This window comes from Anser brachyrhynchus (genome assembly GCF_964034855.1).
Source record: "Anser brachyrhynchus genome assembly, chromosome: 3".
NCBI lineage: Eukaryota > Metazoa > Chordata > Aves > Anseriformes > Anatidae > Anser > Anser brachyrhynchus.
In genome coordinates this window covers 73,935,711-73,961,759 of record NC_137696.1, presented here as the reverse complement: position 1 = coordinate 73,961,759, position 26,049 = coordinate 73,935,711, and the positions used below count along the sequence as shown (strand labels likewise).

Sequence of the window (26,049 nt, the reverse complement as noted above, 5' to 3'; positions counted from 1 at the left end):
CTCAGGGGCTGCCTTACAAGACATGTGGCTGCCAAACTCTAGTTAGTCTGTACTATGCCTATACAATCTGAAATTTGTAATAGTTGTACAGAATTTCATCACAGTGGCAGAAGTGATATTTTGCACATTAGAGCAATGTGTAACAAATTCCAGATCAAAGCAAAAAAAAAGGGGGGACTTGGAGCTGCTTTGCAAAATGGATGTACAGAACTAGGGCAGAAATTTTACTCCTAATATTTTCATTAAGGAATGGACTAACCATTTTAAATGAACCTTTCTGAAAAAAAGTATAAGCTTGTGGTTGGAATGGTGAAAATTTGCCAATGTTCTAATTGTCTGTAAACAAAATCTTGAGGAAACTTCACACTTCCCATTAGAAATGAAGCAAATGGTGTTATAACATCTGGTAGCTATTTTAATGGTTATGCTATTTTCCCTTATACTTCTACAATTAAGGGCACCTGTTTTTTGTTGTTTCTTGTTTGTTTGTGTTTGAAGCAAGCTATCTTTACTTTATCTACTTTTTATTAAAGACATAATATTTAATATTATTATAAAGATCTGTTTAATCTTAAAAAAAGTGTTTTTGAAAGTGCTTTGTATAAAGATTATAAATTGCTATGAATTAAATCTTCACAAGAGAAAGAATGCAAATGTTTTGCATGTACCCTCTTTAATTCCATAAGTCAAAGCTTGATCATTTGTCATCTCTGCTTTCTCTCTCTTTACTGATATTTACTTTCCTCTGAGAATCTAAACTAGTGCTTTGGAAAAGTTTTTCACAAGTCCATCAGCTTCAGGCTTCCTGTGAGGCTTTCTTCTCTTTTTCATCCCAATCATTTATGAATTTTACATCTGGAGAACTTTTTGAAGATGAGTATTGGAATGTTCCTGGGACTTTTGGAAAAAAAAAATGTTTTTCACCTTTGAAGTACAAAAACAATGACAAAGTTGTTCAGAACTTCAGAACTCAGAACTGTGGTGTGGTTGTGGGTTTTTTTTGTTTGTTTGTTGGTTGTTTTTTTTTAATTGTGTTTTCCCAAGATCTGGCATTTATTTTCGTTAGTCTGGTACAAAATGTCTGCTCTGGATTTTACTTGTTGTCTTTCAATGTTAGGATTTAAGATGCTTTCTATATTCTATATATTCTATATTTCTTTCTGTATTCTCTGTATTTTGGAGCTGATTGGACTATTAATTCTGTGTACTATATATATTTCAGAACAATCTGTAGAGGACTGTAAATATGGTTAGAGTTATCAATATCTCGTAGGGAGCATCCCTGCGAGGGGGAAATACGGTCTTGCCACAATGTGTAAGACCATATTTCAGAAGTGTTCTGTTATACAAAGTAATTTAAATGACATTTAACAGGTATATAAATGTGTGCCATCATTCTGTGATCCATGCTGATTCTTCACCTATTCCCTTTGGAAGCATGAAGGGACACACTGCAATGATAGAAGATTCTGATATACCCTACAGCAACAAAGGGATTTGTTCATTTGTTTTGCTTTGTGGGTTTTTTAAGTAGAATATAATTAGTATAAACAATGTGTATAAGCATTTTAAGAATACCCTTCTTTGCTGTTCCTCTACTTTACTGCTGATTTTTTGACAGCCTGTCACTTCCTGAATGGTGCTTTCCAAAGCTGACAAAAAGCAAAATGGCAAACTGTAAAGAAACAGCTTTCAGTCTATCCTCTTTCCAGCAGTATGTCAGAATGTGGTTTTACTCCCTTTAGTGCTGCAGGATTTCTTCCCTGAAGATTCTTTGGGCTGGTATATGTACATGTAGATGGCCTAGACTCTTATATTTTAACTAGAAATGTGAATGCTACACATTTCACATAAAATATGTACTCAATACTTTTTATAAGTGAAGTATTTTACAAATATTTTTTTACAAATGAAGGCTTGTCTCTGTATTTCAGTAATTCTTTCTTGTCTCTGCATTTTAGTAATTCTTTCTAATTTTTTGCTGTCTGCTTCTCTATGCTTCATCATACTATTTACTGTGTTCTATCTATGCCATTTAACATAGCATGAGTGAAAAAAATTTGCTCCTTATATCTGCTCTTCAAACTCCTGCATTATCAGGAGTTCCTTTAAGCCAAACAGCATGAGTAGGGTGAGTGACTTTTTCTGAAAAACAAGGCCCAGACAGAGAAGGAAATAATTTTTTTTAAGCTGTCTGAAAGGCTTCAGATAACAAGAAACTGCAACATAATATAGTATATTCTTGCTGTAAATTGTCTGACTCTGTTGACATAGAATTGCTACTTTTAAATAGAAAAAATTAACGAGCATCTGATTTTGATCTTATTTCAGTCTACTTAAACATCCATTCAAAAATACTATATCCAAAAGTCAATATTTAGCATTAGACCACAGAAGATGCTGGTTTGCCTGTTGACTTACTTTAGAATGTGTTCCTATAAAAATACAACCGGAGACAAAAGCCAACAAACATAAAACTTCAGAAGGAATCACTACCTACTTCTGGTGAAAGCTTTGTATTTTCTAATTTTGTTACTATAATTTCCCCTCGTGCTCAGTGAGACCAGAATTTTCAGTCTGTTTGGTCTTAAATAGCACCTTTCCATTCAGCAGAGCAGAAGGTCATTTCAGTTTGAGTGCTAGTCTGGATGTATTGGATAGAAGTCAAGTTTTATGTTTCTCACTCTTTTTACTTGTAGGCATACAAAAAAAAAAAAAAAAAAAAAAAAGCCTTCTTCTTGGCTCTGAGCTCTGAGAACCTGCAGAGTGACTCAGGCTTGTGATTAAATGTTTCTGTTGTGATGGCAGCCCAAGAATGCTATCTGCTCAGTCAGGTCAGCTTTGGAATTGAGGGCATTTTTCTTTTGTTTATGCCCATGAACTTGACAGGAGCTTCTTCCAGCGGGGGGGGAAAAAAAAAAAAAAAAAGGATGTTTTTATTGTATGCCACTCGTTTCAGGTTTCTTCTTGCTGGTGCTCTGTCACTTGTTTTCTTCAACCAGGTTTAAACTTGGCGAGAGTGAAGAGCCTTCTTGCTGTGAGAAATCACTACCAGGTTTCACAGTAATTCTCTAGAGTCTTGGCATGTGTCTCCAGCTTAATCTCTGTTGTGCAAAACATAATTTTAAATATCTTCAGCGGATAAAGCCAGACTGGGAAATTGTAATAATCCATTCCGACTGTCATAACACAAGCCAAAAAGCTTGTCCAGTAGCTTCTTTTTCTGCCTGAAGCTTGTGTTTTTGTATTTTAAATTAGAGCATATCTTTAAAGACATAACATCCCAGCTCTGACTGAGCTATGCATTGCTCTGGTTGCTTCACATACTTCTGTTCACTCTCAGGAGGAGAATTCCTACTTATCACTTCAGGGAGCTCCCTTTAGATTAGTTGTCATCATATCTTTCAGATGCTTGGCAGGAGTTTTCTTTTTTTCCTTTTAATGTGAATTTGGTATTAGAGTATTGTGCAATGCCATTGTAATATGCATGTAAAAATGAACTTTGCAAAACTATACCGCCTTGTTTTGATTTGGGAGACTCAGGAATTGTTGTGGCTGACTACCTCAGAGCTTAGTTTAGAAGGTTACACCATCTTCAGAGAAGGCAGTGAGGTTGGAGCTCTTCTTCCCCATACTACCCTGGGTGGACATGCTGGGTCCTGCACTTGGGGCACAACAACCCCATGAAATTGTACAGGCTGAGGGAAGAGTGGCTGGAAAGCTGCCCGGCATAAAGGGACTTGGGGGTGGATATTGGTCTATAGCTGGGTGAATACAAGCCAGCAGTGTACTCAGGTGGCCAAGAAGGCCAACAGCATCCTGGCTTGTATCAGAAAAAACAGAACTAGGGAAGTGATTGAAGTGTACTTGACTCTGGTGAGGCTGCACTTTGAATACTGTGTTCGGTTTTGGGCCCCTCACTACCAGAAGGACATTGAGATGCTGGAGCATGTCCAGAGAAGAGTTGTGAAGCTGGTGAGGGGTCTATAGAACAAGACTTCTGAGGAAGCTGGGGTTGTTTAGCTTAGAGGAGGCTCAGTGGAGACACTTACCACACTCTACAATTGCCTTAGAGGAGGCTATAGTGAGGTGGAGTTTAGGCTCTCCTCCCAAACACCAAGTGATGAGGGGGGGTGGCCTCAAATTGTGCCAAGGGAGGTTTAGGTTGGATATTGAGAGAAATTTCTTCTTGTGTTGTGTAGCATTGGAATAGGCTGCCCAGGGAAATGGTTGAATCACCATCCATGGAGATTTTCAAGAAACGTGTGGATGTAGAACTTAGTAGCGTGGTTTAGTGGTGTGCTTTAGTACTAGGTTAAAGGTTGGACTAGATGATCTTAGAGGTCTTCTCCAACCTGAATGATTCTATGATTCTATGCCAGTCTGCTCCTCACGGTGTACATACTACGAGAACTGCGGCTTCTTCATTCTTTAGCAGCCATGCTGCCAAGACCCCCACCTACCTGTAGCCTTTGTAATGCTTGTACCTGAGTTTCCTGTTCCACTGTGGGCTGGTACGAGGTCAGCTGTACACCCCTGTCCCACAAGAGTATGGCACATCACAACCTCAATTGGAAAGGAGAATTTGCCTCTCCACAGTTAAAAAACCACTTTCCTCCATATGCGTATTCCAGGACTTGGTTTCTGTAGGGAAGGTGCAATCTTCTACCTCAGATCTGCTTCTAGAACTTCCTCAGGATTTAGCTTCCATGTGTGGTTTCTTTCTGGTGGCCCCAGGCCATAGGAAGATTTAGGTCCATGGCTGTTTCTATCTGGAGAATTGGCCACTCATTGAATTGTACACCAAATGGTGCAAAAGATTGCAATGCTCTGTGTTTTACTAGTTAGATTACATCAAAAAATGCATAAACCAGAAAAAATGGTATGAGTTAATTAAAAGAATTTACATAGCCAACTTTTACATAACTCTTAGGATACTTTCTTCACAGGAAATTACTATTCCAAGTGTTTCCTTCTTCCTTTTTTTTTTAAAAAAATCTTGACGAGGAGCCATACGGCAAAATACCAAGTCACAGAAAAGTGTTCCTTCTCTTTAACAGATCATACTTCAGGTTTTACATGTTAAAGTATGTAAATTTTTACTGTATAATTTGTTTAGGAATTCATGTCTTATAACGTATGATTTTCTAAAGCTATGTTTGGGGAATTGTAAAGCACTTTTATTTCTCTATTGCTTTATTAAAAATCAACAACAACAAAAAAAACTATTATGAAAACTTTTATTTTTCATCTGCTGTATTCCATGTGTATCTCTCTTAGCTGCTTGGGGTCAAACTCAAAACACTAAGGCTAATATATCGCCTTCATAGAAGTAAGAAGGCTTTGATATAACCTAAAAGCATGGGAGTAGCTGTCTGCTGCTTTTCCTTGGCGTTTCTGCTTTTCCTATATTTATTGAACTATAGTAGGTTGTCAGGTTTCCAGTTTGTCTAGTTAACGGATGACTTCACGGTCTATACATTTTTAGATAATTGCTTTTTTGTCAGATGGCTTCATCTTTTTTGCTTAGTTTCTTGTCATTTAGAATGTTATCCTATGGTCAATAATCTGTAGCTGTTTTTATGAACAAATGTGCAGAATGGTTAAGTGGATCATTATATACCATGTTGTTGAAGGTAGAGGCCTGCATGTAAGGACTGCAACTTAGAATTGATTTCAGCAGGCTGGCAGTGCCTGAATACCTTTAAGGATGTTTTTCTTTATTCGTAGGCTGCTTGAAGATATGTTTTAGCCTGAGGCAGATTTCACAAACACCTGCCCAGCATTTTATCTTATCTGTTTCACTAGGAGCTGTGTTATTAATTTTGGGCAGCGGAAATTTTATAATGTCTTCTAGCACATGCTTGGATTGTAGGCTTGTTGATATATGTTACACGTAAAATCATTTTTATCCTTTGTTAATTATGATACAATTCAGTTAGGCATGAACATCAGTTCTGTACTTGCCAGTCAGAATGAGCAATTGTCAGGTTTCAGAAGAATCTTACAAAAACAGCTATCATGTGCTCTCCCTGAAAAGGTACTATGCTGGTAAAATTGGAGCTTTTATCTCCCTTTCTGTGGACAGGGGAGTATTTTAAATACGTACACAATTTGGTCATATAGACTTCAATGTGATTAAATATTGTTTCAGTCCCAGTTTCTTTAATTCCCTGCCTCCATTGTTGAGTTTTCTAAATGCTGATGAGTCAGTTTGAACTTTACCCGATGATATTTTTTGGTCCTTGTCTGTTGGTTGATGATGTCTGTTGGATAATTTTCCTGTCCTTTTGCAAGTAACTTGTATTTTGCGCGACTGGCTTACTGAAGCATCCGAGTCAGTAAAAACAGAAGAAATGCCCAGTGGGGCTGAGCTGTGCTCCTCTTAGCCCACTGTCCTGTCTCCGACATCAAGACCAGATATATTTCAGGAAAGCACACAAACCTGGAAATGTTACGTGCAGACTGAAGCAAGCTGTTGAGGTAAAATATAAAACTTCATTTAACCCTTCTGTTGATTACTGATGGACTCAGATAAGGTTGACCTTACTGAACCAGACTTGAAGGTTTGTGTTTACACAATCATTTCAACTCACTTCTCCCACCACTTTCAGTTAGGAGAAGACAGAAACTAATCAGTTAAGTATTGTAAGCTGTGTTGTTGCATAGTGTCGTTTATGGTTTCATTTCTATATTTTCACTTTTAAGTTCAGAAATGCTCGCACTTCACTGCTGGATTGAAGACCTTTTTGAAGTCTGAGGCCTAAACTCTTAAATTTTATGTTAATTCCCAAGTGAAGCATCAGATGGTTCATTCATTATGTGAGGTGGAGTAATGAATATATACTTTTCTAGTCTTACTGTCCTTTGGTGTCTTTTCTCATGCCCATCTTTTCTTACCTTGTTCCTTTCCTTCCTTTCCCTCTGCTACTGCTACATTCTTCCCTCCTGTTTCTCATCTGAAGCCTGCTTCTTTCTTAGTCTCAGATCCTTTTTTTTTTTCCAGCAAATTGTGCCTCTTGATTTCTCCTATTTAGAAGTCCTTCCTCTCTCTTGTGCTGCTGTTCAATTGAAAATTCCCACATTTTCTTTTTTATAAGCCAAATAAGAACTTGCTTATGCATGACATATCTTTCATTATATATCTCATAAAGCTTCTAAATAAATGTCCTATAAATACTTAGTTTTGGTCATCATGTGTCCCAATGTCTGCGTGTCCCACACAGGATGAAAGTAGCTGTCTGATTGACCACCTTGTGTCACTGGCAGGATCAGGAGAGACCCCCTGCTATTGGGAAGAGACTTCCTCTCGCAGTCTGCTATTTGACCTATTTCACACAATCCGTTTTACCTTTCTGAAGGAACCTCATTTTTCTTAGTTTATTAGTTTCAATATGTTTTTTTCTCTCTCTCATATGCTGCTTTAAAAATTAGTTGAGTGGTTCCATTTTCATACCTTTCTGTTGATCAGTTTTTTAATTCTTCCTGCTTGTTTGGACATGATCTGGATACTCTGTCTTTTAGATACAACATATGGTGTGCTACTAATATTTACATGTATATATCTGCATATACTTTATATAAGTGTACAAATTGGATAATAGAATTGCACAAATAAACTTAAAAAATAATCTTATTTATGAAAGGTGTCTTTTGTGTATATGGAGATAGAAAATTTTCTAGCATCATCTTCTCTTCAGCGTTTGTTCCCAGCACCATTTTCAGACCACATATGAAAATCATAAATGAAGTTTTTATTACAAAAAATTCGTAAGTTTTGAAGGAGTGATGTAAAAAAAATGAATCCAGACAAATTTATAAAATTATATAGAAAGTATATAACCACGTATTTCTAATATTTGATTTCAACTAGCTCCTTACATAGACATTCATCTTCTCTACTAATTGACATCTAAGAGAGGTCTGCCAATGCCAGGCAAGCTATAGCAAAATATAGTAAATATGCTATTTAGAATATTCATCTGCAAACTCAAAAGAAAGAGGAGCATCATTCTTTTATTATTGAAGGAGTAATATTCTTTGAACTGTTCTTGAGACTTTACTCTTAGTTGTGTCAAAGTCTTTGCTTTTTCAAGTGTTTTTGTTTTTTTTTTCTTTTTCACCAAACAAAAAAAGGCAAATAATCTCCCATGGATAACCACAGCTGCATAAGAAGCCAAAACTGTTCTCAAAAAATATTTTTTTTCCCTTGCAGGACATCTTGCTTAATTATATATTTGGTCCAATATTAGAAAACAGAGTAAAACAGTTTTAAGCAATGTAATCATCTTATGAGAAATCTTAATTAATGCTTTTAAGTATAAATCTTTATTTAATTAATTTCTTATGCCTCTAAAGAGAGTTGTTCCCAAAAGCAAAATTAGAAGTAGTTTCAAAATTATTTCAGGCTCTATACACTAAAACTTGTCTAATGTACAAATGATGGGAAGCAAAATGACAGACTTTACTGTTCACCAGAGAAGATGTCTAGACTGACCCCATGCATTTGTAAGTAGAGTTTGTTGGATCCTGACTTTGTCCGTGTTGACAAAAGTCCTGCCCTAGTCAAAGGTTTTCTATTAGAATAGTCTGCTAAAATAGTCTGAAGTGTGTCATTCAAGGTGGAAAATGAATTTAAACAGGAAAGGCTAAGGTAGAAATAAAGCTGTGGTAGCAAATATGAGTCAACAAAGGAATGCTGTCAAGACTGGCAGGCCGAAAGCCTACATGACCTACCTGAGGTATTTCAGTATTTTCAAGACAGATGCTTGACTGAACTTGCATCTGGCGAGTTCTGAGTCACCAAAACAGCTTTTATTTATTTATTTATCTATTTATTTATTTATTTATTGCTAGAGGAGTGAGTATAAAACCCTTTCTGTGACTTGCCAAACACACAAATAAATTTGGGACACTGATTTCTGTTTTGAGACTGTGGTAGCAGGTTGTACTTTTCCTCTGACTGTCGTTATTAACTCTTCACGAGTGCTATATCACATTATCTGGTGCTAATTTTCAGTTGACCCTAGTAGGTTTGTTGGGCTTCCATTTGAGTTACTGGGAGGTTGCCTCTTCTCCAGCAGTTGCAGCTTTATGAGAGGATGCTCCTCAGCATATATCATGCCTCTGGCCAGCTGCACGAAGCATATCCTGCCTTTTGATGCTTGGGCCTCAGAGCACATGGGGACATATTTATACAGTTGGCACCTGACAAACTTCTGCAGAAGTTAAACGGGTCTTGACTAGAAGCTACGTGAGTGGTGCAATGCCTGGGCATGGAGAAATGCCTTAGCCAGGGGACATCCATGCTAGTGCAGCCAAACTGCTTGCAGATTGCCACTGCTGTGTATGCAGCCAGCTCAGGCTGTACGCAGAGTCTGCTTGCACCTGCCTGTGTAGATATTTCTGCTGTGTTCAAGAGCTCGTATAGAACTGCCAGTTCTGGTCGTGTAAAAATAAATTATCAAATTACAGCAAAAAGAAATAGTGGTACTGTTACAGAATCTGTGAAGAGTGGAAAAAGAATGCTGCTGGAGAGGGAAAAGAACTTTTGCACCAAAATATTTCCATCTGCATGCCAGAGCATACAAAACTGAAAATTGGCAGGAACCTCCTCCACGCTGCAGTTTTCAGTTGGATGCTTAGTGGAAAGCAGCTTTGGATCTGGATGAGCGAGGAGGCTGGAAATACTATTGTGTGTACTTAGGATTTTGGACTGAAGACCTTCTTAATACTGAGCTGAGAAATATGGTAGTTTGTATATGACAAATGCTAATGTTTGCAGTAAATATGAGTTATCTACTAAGTAGTAGGAAGCGGCAGAAACTAATAAGTACAAAGTATTGAATCTGGAGAGGATAAGCCTCGGTATCTGTTACACTGCGTTCCTAGAACTTCACTTGGTGATTGAGTGATTTTAAAGAAAGTAGAAGATAAATATTTCCACACCCATTGGAAAAGCAGATATTTTCCTTTTAGCAAAGAACATCTGTTGTAGTTAAACTTATATGTGAAATACTGTTTCTGAGAAATTGAAGCTACTACAGTTTTTACAAACAGGGCTGAAAAGTCTGAGAGTCCTTATGAATAAAGGCTCCTCATCTATATGGAAAATGAACACTTTCTTTGTATCAGCAGTGATTTTACCATAACCTCCATAGAATTATAAATAAATAAATAAATAAATATCACAGCTTCACCCCAAGAAAAATGCGAGAGCTTTTGTCTTTCCTCATTTTAAATAGATGTCGTTTATGTTCTGGAAGTGTAGGTATATCAAAAGCCCTGCTCTACACACTAGACAATGTGAATAGCTAAATATTTGTGTAAGTGACATTAGGTAGCATTAGTCTTTGTCTCCCAAAAAGGCTAGTTCAGATAATAGTATAAGAGCTACTTTCTTTAGCTCAAAAGTTGACTCATGCTTTTATTTACTGAGTCAGCTGAATGAGTTCTGTTTACAGCACACGAGCAGCCCCATATAATCACACAGACCACTCACGTGATTCAGAGAACAATTATCTTTTTGGTTAGTATGATCATGTTTTTTTTTCCCTCCGTGAAGCAGGTTGAGTTACAGAAGACAGCTTAATTTCTTTTAAAAACATTTGATGGTGTGCTGATAGAAGCAACACTATGGGGCTGATTTAAGGCAGGAGGAGCCTCCCAACATGTACTAGGAGGAGTAGTACCTACTGCTACATCAGCCAACATTATTATAAAGTACAAATTTTGGTACTCAAATGAGAATTTGATGAGGAAAAAAAAATCAAGCCAATCAGTCCTGAAGGTTTTATTTTTACTTCTTCTAACTGTTCCAGTAAGATAAATAGGTATAGATACACATTTTAAAAATGATTGAACAGAAAATACTATAAATATGCCTTCTTTGAGGATGAACCACAGCTTTCATACTTGCAATGTTGGCTAAATAGGATTTTTATACTAGCCAGACTTAATTCAGTGGAGTATGGATTTGCCCAAAGTAGGCATTAATTTGTTTTTAAAAAAGGAGGTGTCCAAGTTGTTCAGTGCTAATACCTAGTTCAGTCACTGTGCTATTTTTTTTTTCTGAAAATAATTTCCAGTTCAGCTATGCATAATTTTCACCTTCTCATGGATTCCAGAAGAGCATAATTTACCTTGCTAGTAATACAAAGTTAGCAATTAAGTCTTATGCCTTGAAAGAGCAGCGGAAGCAGTTATATGCACAATATGATAGTTCAAGGAAGATAAAAAAGCCTGATGAAGTGAGCTCTTAGAAAATGGCATTAAATTCCTCAGTAACTACATTTCTTATGTCCTCCACAAATGGAAAGAAATCTTAACATTCTAAAATCTGTTTGTTTGTTGTTGTTTTTTTTTGAAAAAGCATTTTTTATTCAAACAGATGTTTTGTTGGGAAAGCTTTTTGAGGTCTTTGTCTCTGAAACCCTGTTTCATCAAAATATTCATCAAAATATTATTGTGAAATGCCAGGAAGTTTGTGGCTCAGTTTCATTATGTTTCGTATGTTATTTGCTCTTATTGAAAGAAAATTGAATATATGCATGTGCGTGTATGTGACATAAAGGTATTTTGAGAAAAGAGGGCAACCTTCAACCTGGAAAAGATGACAGAAGATTAACAAATATTTTCCCATCACTAATTTAGCCATTCCAACTTTGTTATATATGGTCAGCTTGTAAATCTGTCTTTCCAAACTGGCCTTTTCCCATGAAACCCAACATGTTTACTTTGGCTACAGAAGCTTTGCAGAGACATGGTAGGAGAGGTGGACGGTGCCAAGTTAGTTGAAAAGTACATTAAAATATTTTAAAGTGAGTGAGTAAAAACAGTGCTACTTATTTATTTCAACTCAAAGTATTAAAATATGTAACTGCTGTCTGTGGTAGTATAGAAAGAGTGTTTTTTCTAGGTGAGAATGTAAGATGCCACTGGGAGATGGCTGTTGATTATTTGTAGCCTTACAAGAAATATATTATTTTCTGTTATAAGTAGAACTATTTGAACTTGCCCTCATCTATAAACCTATTTTGTTTACTTAGCAGTTGCTGGGAAAAAAAAAAAAAAAAAAAACAGGAAAAATCATATTAACACTGAGGATGGAGAAAATTATTTAAATTAATATTAGTGGTTCGAGTTTAGCCTGAGAGTATACTGCTGTTTCCAAGCTGGAATGCAGTTGTTCATTTTATTATCTTTTTTGGTTTGCCTGAGGACTGAAGTCCACAAATTACGGCAGCTCAACTGATCTGCAAACAGCTTTCGATTTCTAATGCTTAATGCATAGTATGATATTTCTTCATTCTTTTTCGAGTTTCAAATTAGATTTTAAAAAATCATGTGAAAAACACAGAAATATGTGATTTCCACAAAACATCTTATATAAAGGAATAGTACATGTGTCTTTACGTGAAATTTACTAACAAAATTTGGCCCTTCTATTTCTCCTTCCATTGTCCTTTCTACATTTCCTAAATCATTTTTGTTTGCCTAATTTGGTTCCAAATGTAATTTTTCATTATTCACAACATATTTTATTATAGCTATTTTTTAAAATATGCGTTTATTTTCCTGTATGCAATAATATTTCTATATGGTAGAACATAATTACATATGTAATTATTACATTGTCTGTACAGCTCATTGTACATTTGTGTTTAAGGATAAAATGGAAATGAGCTCTCATAATCTGGTTGACTACGTAGAAGTAAATGAAAATAGCACCTTGCTGCAGTTGTTTGTTGAGTCCTTCTATTTTATTATTTTAAATTTGAGAAGTCTACTATCTTGCATTCATTTAATTGTCTAATATTTGTATGTAATGGACAAGAGATGTAATATTTTATTGAAAACAGAAGGATTAACCCAGTCTTGGATGGTTTTCCAGAACAGCAAGAGCAATGTGGTTGTGAGAGATAATAAATGTGTGAAATTTTGCATCAAGCTGCGTGATTGTAACGATAACATTTCTCTGTGTAACTTTCTGAACAATTTTATATTCAATTCCTTATTTCGGTAGGACAGCGGAGCTGTACAAAGGCACTTGATGGAGTGAGAACTCCATCACTGAAAATAGCTCTTTTGCTCATCACAGCACATAACAGGCATTCTGTTGGAGCAGCTTCAGCACCCTCCAGTAGCATTTGTATGTTTATATTTCACATAAAACTTATTCATTCTGTTCCTTTGTATTATGCTTTATCATAGTAGTAAGAGAAATGAATAGAGAAGACCTGGTCTTACTAAGTGACAAACAGGTGACAGTTTTCTTCCTGCATTCAGACTAGAAATCGCTCAGAAGGAAAAAGTGTTTTTAAAGAACAAAAAAGGACACATAACAGAGTGCTAGAAATGTTCTTACATTTCTATTTAAAACTAAAGGTGTCTCTGAGTAATTCCCACAGATGTAAACATTATGGTTACCTTGTAAGCTTTAAAAACTTGGCCTACAATTTCACATGTTTTACTACAAGAATTTAAGTGTGCAGTTTAGCACAGAAAATGTCATCTGCATGGGACAGGAGAGACCAGTTGAAGAATTTAGCCCTTGTTTGTTGGAGTACCAGAGTCTTGCTCTTTTATTTCCCAATAGTGCCTACTTTTATGAGTAATTCTAGTTCAATTTAGATGTTACCTTATTTTTCTTTGTAATATAATGCTACTTCCTAGTTTAGTTACTTTCAAGATAGTCTTTGGCCTAACAAGTGATTGGAATAAACCTAAGAAAATTGTAACAGTACGAGACATTTTTACAAAAGTTAACATCTAAAATGCCAAGAGAAGAACTTTATTCCAAATTTAACATGTCTCTTATTTTTAAGCTATGACTTTAAATGATTTCACAGGTGTTACACAACATCTTTATCAACTGCATGTTTTTGTACCTCCTAAATTGGATCCCCAACATTTCTGCAAGACAGGTGCTTATTCGTTACTCTTTTTTCCCCAAAAATGTCATAGCCATTGACATTGTTTATGTATATTCCCAGGGAAAACTACTTAATTTTATAAGTAATGTGTGCTATTGTGATCTGCTAATTCACAGCATCCCAGGGACAGAAGGATAAGCCACCAGCATGGGTATAGCATCCAAAGCACAATTGTATTCTCATGTAGCTGTTTCTGTGCTTTAATTTTGTGACACACAAGATAATGAATTACTTTGCAGCAAAACAGTAGTGTGTGAATATGTGCTTAGTAGCCTGTGGCAAATGTGAAATTATATGAGTAACTATAGCGTTTATCTTTATGGTCTAAGTCAGTGTTTCACAGCTGAGCCCATCAAATGTGCTGCTGCCACCAAAAGGTCTTCTTTGCCCTGGCTCTGTCCTCTTCTCCCCATCCTGTGCTCTTCTCCTTCCCCTGTGCCTTGTGTGGTAACTGTCAGGTTCTTCTTAGATAGTTAAAATTGAGATAGCTTTAACTGAGATAGCTAAAACTGACCAAATTTGTTCGCTGGTTTAGTTTTCTTCCATTTTAGACAGTTAAAGAATGTCACAGAGGGTTTCATCAGCATTGGATGGAAGGAGCGAGGAGAACAGATCCATGAATCATTTGTCGTGTTTATATCTTACATAATTCAAGTATGAAAGTGCCTGAAGTTAAAGTAATTCTGAATCCCCTCACTTTTCATGAAGTATTTTAATTAATTTTTAATTTCTGCCTTTAAACCCATTATATGTGTTTTATTGCAAACTTGTTACCATTTTCCTGTCCTCAACAAAAATGCTGTTTCAAGGGAAATGGAATGAGACCACCATACAGAAATGTTTGTCATATAATAAACATCATAGGAAGAAATGAAAAATGGAGCATAAAGGTGACAGAAAGAAAATTGTCATGTATTGGCAACAGCTAAGTGAAGTAGAAAGAAGCATGAGGGAGCAGGAAAGTGTGCAAGAAGAAAAAGAGAGAGCAATACAAAAGGAGACAGAGTGGAATGCTGGAAATTTGTTCCCATTGTTCAAAAAAACAGCACAACTTTGCATATGCCAAACAGAAGAGCAATATCTGTGTTTTCACTGAAACACAGGCAATGTGATCAAATCTATTTAAAACTTCTGGCTGTAGATGATTCCATAAAGAAACTGTCATAAGAATGTCATGACGTACTTTGTCGAACAGATGTTCCAGCAGACTTGCAATAGTCCTAAGCAGATGCTTGGGAAAGAGGAGGAACAGCAAGGCATAGAGAATAGTTCTAAAAGATGAAAAGATCAAAAGCCTTTTCAATTTGGTTTTAATTTCATGTTTCTTGGGATTTCAGTCACCGCATTTGAATATTTGGAGTTGACGATACTTGTGTGCTAAATGCACCTATCATGCTGTCTTCTTTTTAGATCCTGATAAAAACTCATTTTTCTGCTAACTCTTGGTTACCAGATTGGTTATTAGATAGACAAGATAATCATTAGGTAATGGATATTTAAATATAGATGCTTTATCTCAATGCGATTTAGATACTGTTAGATTCTAAATATCTAAATGGGTGCCTAATAGTATAAAGGTGTTATTAAATGTCCCAGTTAAAATGTGAATGAAATTGATTTAATTGAATGTGAACAAAAGAAGAAAAAAAAAAAAAAAAAGGAAAGGAAAGGAAAGGCGCTGCTCAAGATAATGCCCCAAACAGACTACAACCACTGCATGTGATGCTTCCTTGGAAACACTAAGCCATCGTCTAACGTACAGATGAGTCACATTATTCCTTGGAAACACTAAGCCATCGTCTAACATACAGATGAGTCACATTATTCTCATTTTGATTCTGCTTTAGAGTTGATCATTGCATGCAGTTTTGCTCTCCATGGCCAATTTTGATTTTTAAGGGATCCAGTGTGTACAGCCTATCTTTCTTCATTTATTACCTTCACATTTACATCATTACTGGGAAAGACAACCTCTGTTATTCAAAGAATCCATGCATTATTTGTTGCTGGGTAGGGAGCTGTGAAGAGTGGCACTTCTGAAACATTACTCCCCAAAATTACTTCCTGAGACTTAAACAGATTCTGTCTTAACGGATCGCTGGTACAGGCCCAAGGTGTGTCTTTCTGCAAAAGGCAGACATTCTTAGTTAAATTTAGTTAAATATCAAGACATTTCTCCCAACATTATTTTATGTTTTTTCTTTGTGTAAATTGCTGAATAGATTTTTTTTTTCTCTACTATTTCCTCCGAACCAGTAGGCACTGGTGTTTTATTTATTCTGTGTTTTCCACTTGTAAAGCATTAAGTCTTACAGACAGATAAACACTGAGCTAAAAGATAACCTTCGTATGATTTAGCCAAATTTTTGTTCCTCTATTTCATGTTCAGGAACTATTTTCAACTGATTTATCTTTTATTCAAGTTGTGTTATTTGTCTTTTCCCATGTTTCACAAACAATATTCAGTATCTCAGAATTGCTGCTGAAGTTGAGTTGTTTTACACCAAAAGCACAATCTACATAGCTGATATTTTTCATGGAAGAACTTAAATGTGTGATTTCATGATTATTCTTGATGAAACTGATCACTTCTTTCTTCAATGTGAAAGCTGACAGTCTCAGAGTAGCTGGCTACATGTGTGCAGTACCCGTGGTACTTCTACCCAGAGGCATCATTTCTGAAAGTGCTTCCTCTCTCCAGTGTGAGTGGAGGACTGTATCATAGCTGATGCGGGCCAGCCATGCAACACAGACGGCATAACAGAGGTACTACTGCAGTATTTTCAAGTTTATTTTTGCTTTCAATAAAAATTTTCCAGTTTTTCAGTAGCATAATTTCTCATACCCCTACTGCCAAGGCACTCAAAAAGTACTCTAGTAGAAGGAATGTTTAAAGTGATTCTTTGTCTTTCAAGAAGGATGGTACTTATAAAAGGTTCGTAAGTAACATTTCCCTGAATTGTGTAGTGAATGAATATGAGAGTGGGCTTTCCAAATTACAATAAAATTTTGGAGATGAATAATTAAACTGTTGCAACCGATGGCGAGGATAATGGAACGAGTCCTTTCAGAGCATAAAATGTTGAAGAAAAATCACCATTAAGTCAGTGATGACAGCAGTGAATCTGAACGAATTATCTGAATTGGTTTGGTAAACACTTATCCCTTTTCTCATCCCCCAAATAATTAACAACCATTTCCATCCTTAATCTTAATTAAATTTGGGGAAGTCAAATGTATCAAATCTTTAATTATGAAATATATTTATGCTTTGAACTTGACTCAGAAAATGACTTAATGCAAAAATAAATAGCTCTAATGCTATTTCTTGGAAAGCATTCAAAATGAAAATTAAGCACTTGGAGCCACTGATGTGATTGGTAACTAATAATGTACTGCCTTGTGAAAATTGCACATGAGGCATTGATAAGTGATTCATAACTGAAAGATCAGGCTGAGTCCACTGGAAAATAGTCATAAAGAGGAAGAGGCTGGTGATCTGTAATCTCCCATATGTTTGCAGAAAACCACTGAGCTTGAAAAGAAGCTGAAAAGCAATTCTGGTGCTGGAGGAGCCAAGAATAAGGTTCTTTGCTGTCAGAGTTAAACTCAGTGAAAGTTCAGGCTGTCTCCGGTGCAAGATTTGCTTACCACATTAGACAATCCAGAGCAGATCACATACATGAGATATAAAGGTAATTCAGTAAAGCAGCTATGGTAGTTTGATATTGCTAATTCCTTTATGCTGTAAGTGATCTGCAAATTACTTGACAGGCTTTTGAAATGTCACCAATATGGTAATTGTAGGCTATGCCTGTATTAGTAAATTGACCTGTGCCAGACACCTGGAAGTCTGTTGTCTACACTGGTAAGTTGTTAAACTTTCCTTGTCATTCTTTTGGCCCAAACAAGTTGTCATGCTCCCAGGTAATCCGTAAGCACACTTTTAGAGTTACAGAATTTGGCAGGATAGCAAATTTCCCAGCAGGCATTTGAATATAGGCTTTTAACCTTTTTTCTTTTTTAGTACTGACTACTGTGGCTATGACCAGACTGTGCCAATTGGCCTCAAGGTCAGAAGGCAATGGTGCTCTGCAGTTTACTAACCATAGAAATAGAGGGGGAAGTACCAAAACGCAACAGGATGTTCTGGAAGCTGTGAAAAATACATGGACACCAAACAGCAAGTGCTTTAACAGAAAATGTTTTCTAAAAAAACGTGTTCATAGCAAAACAATATTTGATACAATTAACTTAATTTGCTGATTCTTAAATGAAGATCCATATAAGGTACATTTATTATGCCAATCCACCCCATAAATGTCTTAAACAACATTGTTAATTATGTCTGTAAATAATAGCTTTAACTAAACTGAGGTAATGGCTTGAAGTAAGTAGTAGTGCATAGCAAATAAGCCCTGGTGGAATAGAAAGATAAATAAAAATCTTAAGATTTAACTTACATGTGCACTTAAACACTTTGGAGATCTTTAAGGCTGTGAATGGAAGATATGCTGAATCTTTAAAAATTGCATTCAGTAACTGACTGTTAGGGGAAATTAAAGCCAAATCAGCAACAGCTGTGTATAGGGAAAACAATATTGTTTGGTACATTTCTCTCTCCCTCCATCTTACATTATTAAAGATATTCTCCTTTGATTTATACCACAAAATAATTTAGCCCAAGATTATTAACTTGCATACTTTTCTTTCTGCAAGCTGCTTTTAAAAGGCAAAATTATCAATTTGCATGGCAAGCCATGCTGAACTTCTACCAACCACAAAGTCTTAAGTCTTTAATTTTAGGAAGGCTACATGATCTACCAGAGAAAATTTTCTGGCACATTCATTTTAAAATGAAGGAAGGGGCTTCTGCACTTTCTAACAGGCTGCTTGGATCTTCTGCACAAATACAAATTTTGCTGTTACATTTGAAAGTATTATTGGCTTCCTTACATGAAAAAAAATGTGTTTAAAAGTAAGAGGCTTTTAATTCTTAATAGTTTGGGGAGACAATACAATTTAGGCATAAAGGAAGGATATTTTCTTTGTTGTGCTTTCCATCTCTCTCTGATTTTAATACTGCTTCTGTTGGTAGGGGGTGTGGGGCTAAGCTCTCTCACAAATCCCCCTGGACTGGTGGATGGGACCACTTGAGTGATGGCAAATTGTGATGGGGTGGCGTTTATGTGTTTCTAGGAAGGGACTTCAGGGTATCATTGCCTGTCTCTCATACAATAGCAGTGCATCTCTGAGTTCTTGATAACAGCAACCAAGCACAGCTGGCCAAGGGGCCATACATCATGCTGAAAAGCTTCAAAGGAAGAGCAGAGCAATTCTGCTGCCAACTGCCGGTGTGTGACACAAGTGGGAGAACAAGGGGTAGTCTCATGGTCAGTATGCAGATCTCTGCAGGTGACAACTACTTGCAGCAGACCGCCTGGATCATCCGTGTCATAGATGGTCCCTAAGACCATGTTGGGGTGCAGGATGAACCATTTGAATAGACCCTCCCTAGAGAGGTGGTGATCCATTACAGAGTTTGTAGTATCAATCCAACTGCAAGTGGTCACAAACATTAAGATTCAGTCTTGAGCCCTGAATCAGGTTAGATGCATGTGTCTAACTTTAGAAGTGCTGATCATTTTCTCCAAGTGTCTTCACTGATTTTATTTTGTTATATAGAAGTGGAAACACAAAAAAGAAAAAAAAATATTGAGCACAGTAAGTCCAGTGTTAGGAGCTACAAGGCTGGACTGAGAGAAGGTGAATTTTGATATGAGCAGATTTTAGGTGCAGCAGGGGGTAAGAAGGAGTGGATCAGGGAAAGAATAATTATGGGGGAGTACTTGGGTGACACAAGCTTAAGTAGGAGAATTTGATGGTAAAAGGATTGGAAAGAAATTGGAAGTAGAGGGGAAAAACAAGATGTTTTGGGGGAGCATTGTGGATGAGGGAAAGCTTTAAGAATCTCATTTTCCTTAAGCAAAGGTAACAAACGAAAGTAGCACTCGTGTTCTCTCCTTGATTCTCTACTTCCACGCTCTTCTTGTGTAGAAAGGCTGTGGAAAATAAGCAAAAGCTGCAGTTGTGACAGCCTTTATGCTTTTGTTTTACGCACTCATTTTGGAGCACGTTCACATGCAAGTGTCCTGGTGTTTCCATGCAAGACCAAGGGTACATCTTAGAAAACCTTATGGCAAAAGTGGTAGTAGAACTGGTTAAAATGCTTTTAAGTAAATATGCTAGAGATATAACATGGTATAAAAGATCATAATGTAAAATAATATAATAAAAATAACAGTATTATAGTCCACAAGTTGAGTAGGTGCGAAGTACTTTTGAAAATATTGAGCAAACTGTAGTTCTTTGAAGTCATCACCATGTATCATTTAATTTTGGGTATGCAGGAAGTATGTGGGAAAGATAAACCCATGCCTGCACTTCACAATATGAGCTGTAACATAAGGCATGAAGATAAGGTGACAGAAGAAGTTGTGTTGGTAGCTTCCTAAGCCAAATTTGGGCCCTCCTGTAGAAATGTATAACATGGAAACTCTCTAATAAAGATTTTTTATTATTATTTTTTTAGATTGACTTTGAAAATGTTAAAAATTTGTCCATGTCTGTAGAGTGGAGCTATAGCAGTTGGCATGGTGAGGGTCATCTGGAATCTGCATTGAAAGTTTATTTTTGTCTGTTCAAACATTCGGCAAGTATTCGAATATTAAACTCCACAAGTTTTTAGGTTAGATAAAGTCCATAAGACAGTTTGTTGATGAGGAACACAAAGTTCAAAGTAGGATTTTCAGGTACAATTTATTCATTAAAAGTTACTGGGTTTTCATAGACTGTAAAAATAATAATAAAAAGAAAATCTGAAGCACAAAAACCTTTTCTCCCCTTTTTGGCCAAAACCCAGCCAAATCAATTTAGAGGAAATCCTGGAAGGTAACAAAAAGGGAAAAATGACAACAACAACAACAACAACAACAACAACAAAGAAGTGGTATGCCAGGTATCAGTTCAAATCGTGTTTAAAGTAAAAAATAAAGACAGTTTTCAATGCAGCCTCAATTTTAATGCTGTGATAAGCGGCTTCCAAAAAAACACATTCATTTTTGTAAGCTATTCTTCCACTTTTTTCATGTAGCAGCATTTCCAAAGCATTTAAACAATAAAAGCAACCATCAAAACAGATAAAAGAAATAAATATAAAAAGGTATTTGTTTTAAGCCTAATTTTTCATTACATTTGTGCAATACACTTTTTTGTTAAGCTCAAGCAGTTTTGCAAACTGCTACTGTAAGTGTTACAAGGCTGCTCTGGATTATTTTCAACAGGACTTTTAAACACAGTAAATATTCATTGTTAGTAATCTGTTAAATGATCAGGCTAGTAAAAATATAACGTGATTTATCTGGAAGACAAGTAGTAGTACTTTTTTTGAATTGGCTTAACAAGTAGAACAAAATCTCCTGTTTAAAATGCATCCCTTTGGAAACGAGCTAATTAACAGCAGAAATAGTTTTCTGATTTTGTACATTACGTGAAAGAATATGAAAAGCATTTGAAGGCATCACTAAATCGTTCTGCAATTCCAGCACTGAATGTAGCATGAGTGGAATACTTATTGCTATTTTAACATTTGTATCGTTTCCCGAGACTTGAATGGAATGTCTTTTTCCAACTTGCAGTAATGTTTATTACTCAATTTTTCAATGCATACTAGCATAATCATAAAATCTAAGCAAAAACCAGCATATTTTATGAAGCATCTTGTTTGATGTAATAAACTTAGTTATTTTTCTCTTTAGAAAAGACTGTGTTGGATTTCCTTCTTTAAAAATAATATTGCTGGGGGAGGGTTGTCACTGCTATGTATTTTAATCATGGATCTAGTAGTAACTTTACAGTGTCCAGCTACAGGAATTCATGTTTGTCCTACCTTTCAGTTGAATGAAGGCTGTCCCTCGATAGAGGGAGTGTCTGCTTGCCAGCTGTCACCGATAGTCACTGCTTTCTTAACTCAGAGGTGCTCCTCTTGCAGCAGGCATGGTTCACAGGAGTGCTCAGCAAGCATTTCAGAAGAGTTAAAATGAGGCAGCCCTCTAATTCAAAAACCCTTTTTTGGTGGCTTTTGGACTTTATAACTTATTGAAAAGCTGAGCTGAATCATATGTTGGCTACTGAATGACGGGTCTGCCTTCTGATTCAGTTCCAGGAGAAAGTAATTTTTTGTTTTCCAGCAGAAAATGGCTCTGTATGAGAGGTGGAAGGGGACTGGGGATCTTACTCATTTAACCTCTGTGTTATTGTTTCTCTCTACTAAAGAGGAGTGTGAAATTTATTTGACATGTCTCTTTAACGTCACAGGCTTCTTAGAGAGTAGAAAACAAATTCTTTTATGTTCTGTAATTAATAAAAAATGGACAAAAAGTTATGGCATTTTCCTATGTGTGTTATTCTATTCATATCCTTGAAGCAAAACTCAGATTTCAGAAAGGGGCAATAAGCCTCGTAGAGGAGCTTACAAATTCTTTCATTTTTCTACTTCTGTGAATGTCCTACACGTACACCAGTCAGATAGAACATCTATGTGTTTTTTTTCTTTTTATTTTTCCCTGTTAAGGAGTGATAGGTAAATCCAAACTATTAGTGTCTTGGCTGGAATCCAGAGGTATAATCTCAAATCAAATATTTTCTTCTTTTCACCTTTCCATTTCCACTCCTGAATCTATTCAAATATTTGATTTGGGTGATTTGAATATTCCATCTTTTAAACACTTCTTTCATGCCTATCGTAGTCCTATACCACACTTTCAAAGATGACTATGTTGTGCTTCATTGAATCCCTATTTTAGCTTGTTTTCTTGTTTTATCTTGTTGGATTTATCTTGTTGATATCTCATATGCTGATACTTATATTCAGCATAAACAGTTCTCTGTTATAGAAGGAAGGAAAATTTGCTCTTGGATTATTTTCAGTCTCTGCCATGGCCCTGAAAGAAAGAAACAAAGATTAGAAAATTAAGTATAAATCTTGAAGATGAGAGTGACGGGTGTGTATCCCTTGGTTGGCATGTAAGTCTTTTTTACAGTCGCTTTTTCATTATGACATTTCTCTGAGGTCAGACTTGTATCTACACTCTTGAGTGGTTCTTACACACCATTATAGTTACAGTATTATGTTATTTCAAAATGATATGTCAGAAGTTACATGCTTCTGTCAGTTTATACAGATAACCTTAATTATCATGTTCCCTGCACCTTACTTTAAAAGACATCTTAAAACATTTTCAAAATCTAGTGCAAAATACCTCAGAATTTATATATCAACATTATAACCTGCTCCATGGCCTTGACTTTTCTGTAAAATGATGTAGGAAATACTTTTTATTCTCATTCTTCTCTGCATGCAGCCAAAGTCTTGCAAGACTAAATTGTCTAGATGTTTTTGATCCTGCTACAAGGAATATATTCTTTGAGAGCTGCTTGTCTGCCTGATTTCTATTTAATATAAGTCCATCCACAGTAAGGAGGAGCAGGTTTCCAAGGTGACAATAATTTCATTCAAATTGCAAGTCAGTTGCTAAACCTGAAATGAAAATCACTTGGTTGAAAATTGTGGTTTAATGCAATAAAGAGGACTAAGTGGGAATGCCAGCTCTGCAGAATTGCTGCTCTGGAGGCAGCGACTGCATTCATTTCTGTGGCATTTTTGGCAATGGCTTTGGGAGAGACTGAATTGCAGAACTTCTCCCGATTTCAAGGCTGTCACCAACTCTGCCAGATAGAAAACAATCTGCCTATCAGGACAGAAATGTAAATAAATGTGCAGTGTAGAAGAAAAAAAAATGTTAAAAATGCTAAGGTTTCAAATGTGACACATGGAAGTGAGGAATGCTAGACTTCTGCTCACGCGCAACCTTTTTCACTTCCACCATGCATAGACACGATGAAAATACATGCTTATTTGCCAGAAGTCCCTACAGGATGTAGGCATGCATTGGCTGATGGTTGTTGCTACATGAGTACTGCAGATGTGGAATATGTGGGATAAAGTAGGGAAGTGAAGGAGGGAAAAAGCACTCATGAACCTGGTCAAGCAATACAGGAGTGCTGGCGTTGGTTTCAGACACATAGTTCATATGCAAAGGGTAGAAAAGCTTACAATGTCACTGAAGTCAATGGCAAAGCTCCTATAGGCTTTCCTGTGCAGGATCAGATTCCAGACTTCCTCCACCCATCTCTTCACAGGTGATCGTTCATTTTGTGCTGTTCTTTTTACCACCCTTCAGGCACAAAGGGCTTGAAATGCAAAAGGTCAGAACAGAGTGATGTAATATAAGTCAATAGGTTTTCTGTTTGTAAATAAATTTAGAAGAAACAAAAAGGCTCCAAGAAAAGGTGCATCCAGAATCAGTGGATATACCTGCCACAGCATCTCCCTACTTCAGGGAACTGGGGATCCTTGTAGTAGGTGGATAATAAAATACCAGTATTTCATAGGAATCTGATAAATGTTTATAAATATTTGTAAAACTCTCAGATGGTGAGAAGGTAGGTGGTAATACTGGCAGTCATAAGAAAGCCAACATTAATAGAGTTGTGTGTAAAGTATTTATGCCAGTATATAAAAGGCTTATAGAAATAGGGTGTTGAGCGTGGCATCTGAAAAGGTGAAAATGAAGCTGCATGGTTATAAGGTAGAAGGAATACAACACTGTATTTTTGGCACTTCAGTCATAGTTGTTTGTTTCACTTAATGGATGCATGACTTTCTTGTTATGATAGATCTGACAATGAATGTAACATTTCCTAACCAATACTTATTGGGTTGGCCCTTTAACATGAACCTCCTTAAAATATCCCTTTAAATTCACAGTTTAGGAGCACAGTATCTGCAGTCAAGAGTGTTAAGTGCTGCAGAACTGTTAAGACAGGAATTGACTGTATGTCAGCTGTCAATGTCCTTAAAAGACTTGCTGCATCTGTGAGCTGGAATTCAAGTCTTAGTCAGTTCTGATTTTTTTTTTTTATATTTTTTTTTAGTTAAATGAAATTCCCTTTGCCTTTCACATGTCACTGCTGGGTAGTTAACTTGGCTGGCATGAGGACGAGATGAACCATAGTTCTTCTGCAACAAATCATTCTGTCTTTCCCTCACCCGTCTTATTTCCCCCATCCTACTTTGCCATATCTGTTTCCTTGCAGATTTCCACCCCAGTTTTCTTCAGGATTTGGTCATTTCTGGTGTTTTCTTCCTCTCCAGATTACCAAGGTAACTGAGAAGCTCTGCTCTCAGCTATGCTTGTGGCATGATGCTGCTTCTCTGCTGCAGGAAGGAATGACAGGCGAGGTTCTGCTCATACTGAGGAGGCTTAGACCAGGGTGTGCTGAGTTTCTACACAGGAATAATGAATTCATCCAGCTGGCACAGAACTGCTGTGTGGGAATGGAAAAGGCACAGGAAAGATGGAATCTTTGGAGAATTTAGCTGCATAAATCCATAATGCAATTTTCAGAAGTGTGTGTTTCAGATTGTCACTGAAACAAAGATGGAGCACTTCAACACCAGGAGACAGCCTGTTCTGTTACATAATTTTAAGGACCTATACGACAAAAGAAAAAGTAAGAGTTTCTTATTAATATGATTTTTAGGTTAATTCTTCTGACTATTTGTGTGAGATTAGAACATTGTTATGTTCTTTGCATTCATGGCAGTGGTTACGCCATTTTGCTGAAATACTTTAAAATGTTTTAAAAAGGTAAAGAAATTGATCATGACATGACCATCTGGCCTGGAAAGTCCTGATTAGCTGGTAAGTTTAGGATTCTGGAATGGAAATGCCAACCCACCCTACCTGTAGGTGTGATGCGTTAGCTAAATATTCATCCTTTTCATGCCTTTTTCACAGCAAATAAAGCCCCTGAAGGGCAGATGTTTTTTAAAAGATTTTAAAACAAGATCTTGTAATCTTGTTCTGATTGTAAGCCAACATTTAGATTGTTGTCTTGAATTACTCATCACTGCAATACTAGATAAAAGCTCCAAAATCAAAACATTGATACAAACTGACTTTGTTGCAGTAAATCCAGCATACAAATGTAT

At 36.4% G+C, this 26,049-nt stretch overlaps 2 protein-coding genes across 4 annotated transcripts in view; one reads left to right on the top strand and one right to left on the bottom strand.

Annotated features, from left to right (window-relative positions):
* Positions 1–26,049, top strand: part of LOC308192863 (dermatan-sulfate epimerase) — a 201,412-nt gene that overhangs the window by 35,968 nt on the left and 139,395 nt on the right. The window lies entirely within an intron of this gene.
* Positions 1–26,049, bottom strand: part of COL10A1 (collagen type X alpha 1 chain) — an 89,064-nt gene that overhangs the window by 24,169 nt on the left and 38,846 nt on the right. For 2 of the 3 annotated variants that reach the window (XM_080586860.1, XM_080586859.1), the window contains one exon: positions 21,883–22,936. The gene's annotated coding sequence lies outside the window, so the exon portion shown is untranslated. Of the gene's footprint in view, positions 1–21,882; positions 22,937–23,728; positions 25,550–26,049 lie in introns of those variants that run through there. The other variant, XR_013949172.1, reaches the window with a different exon arrangement.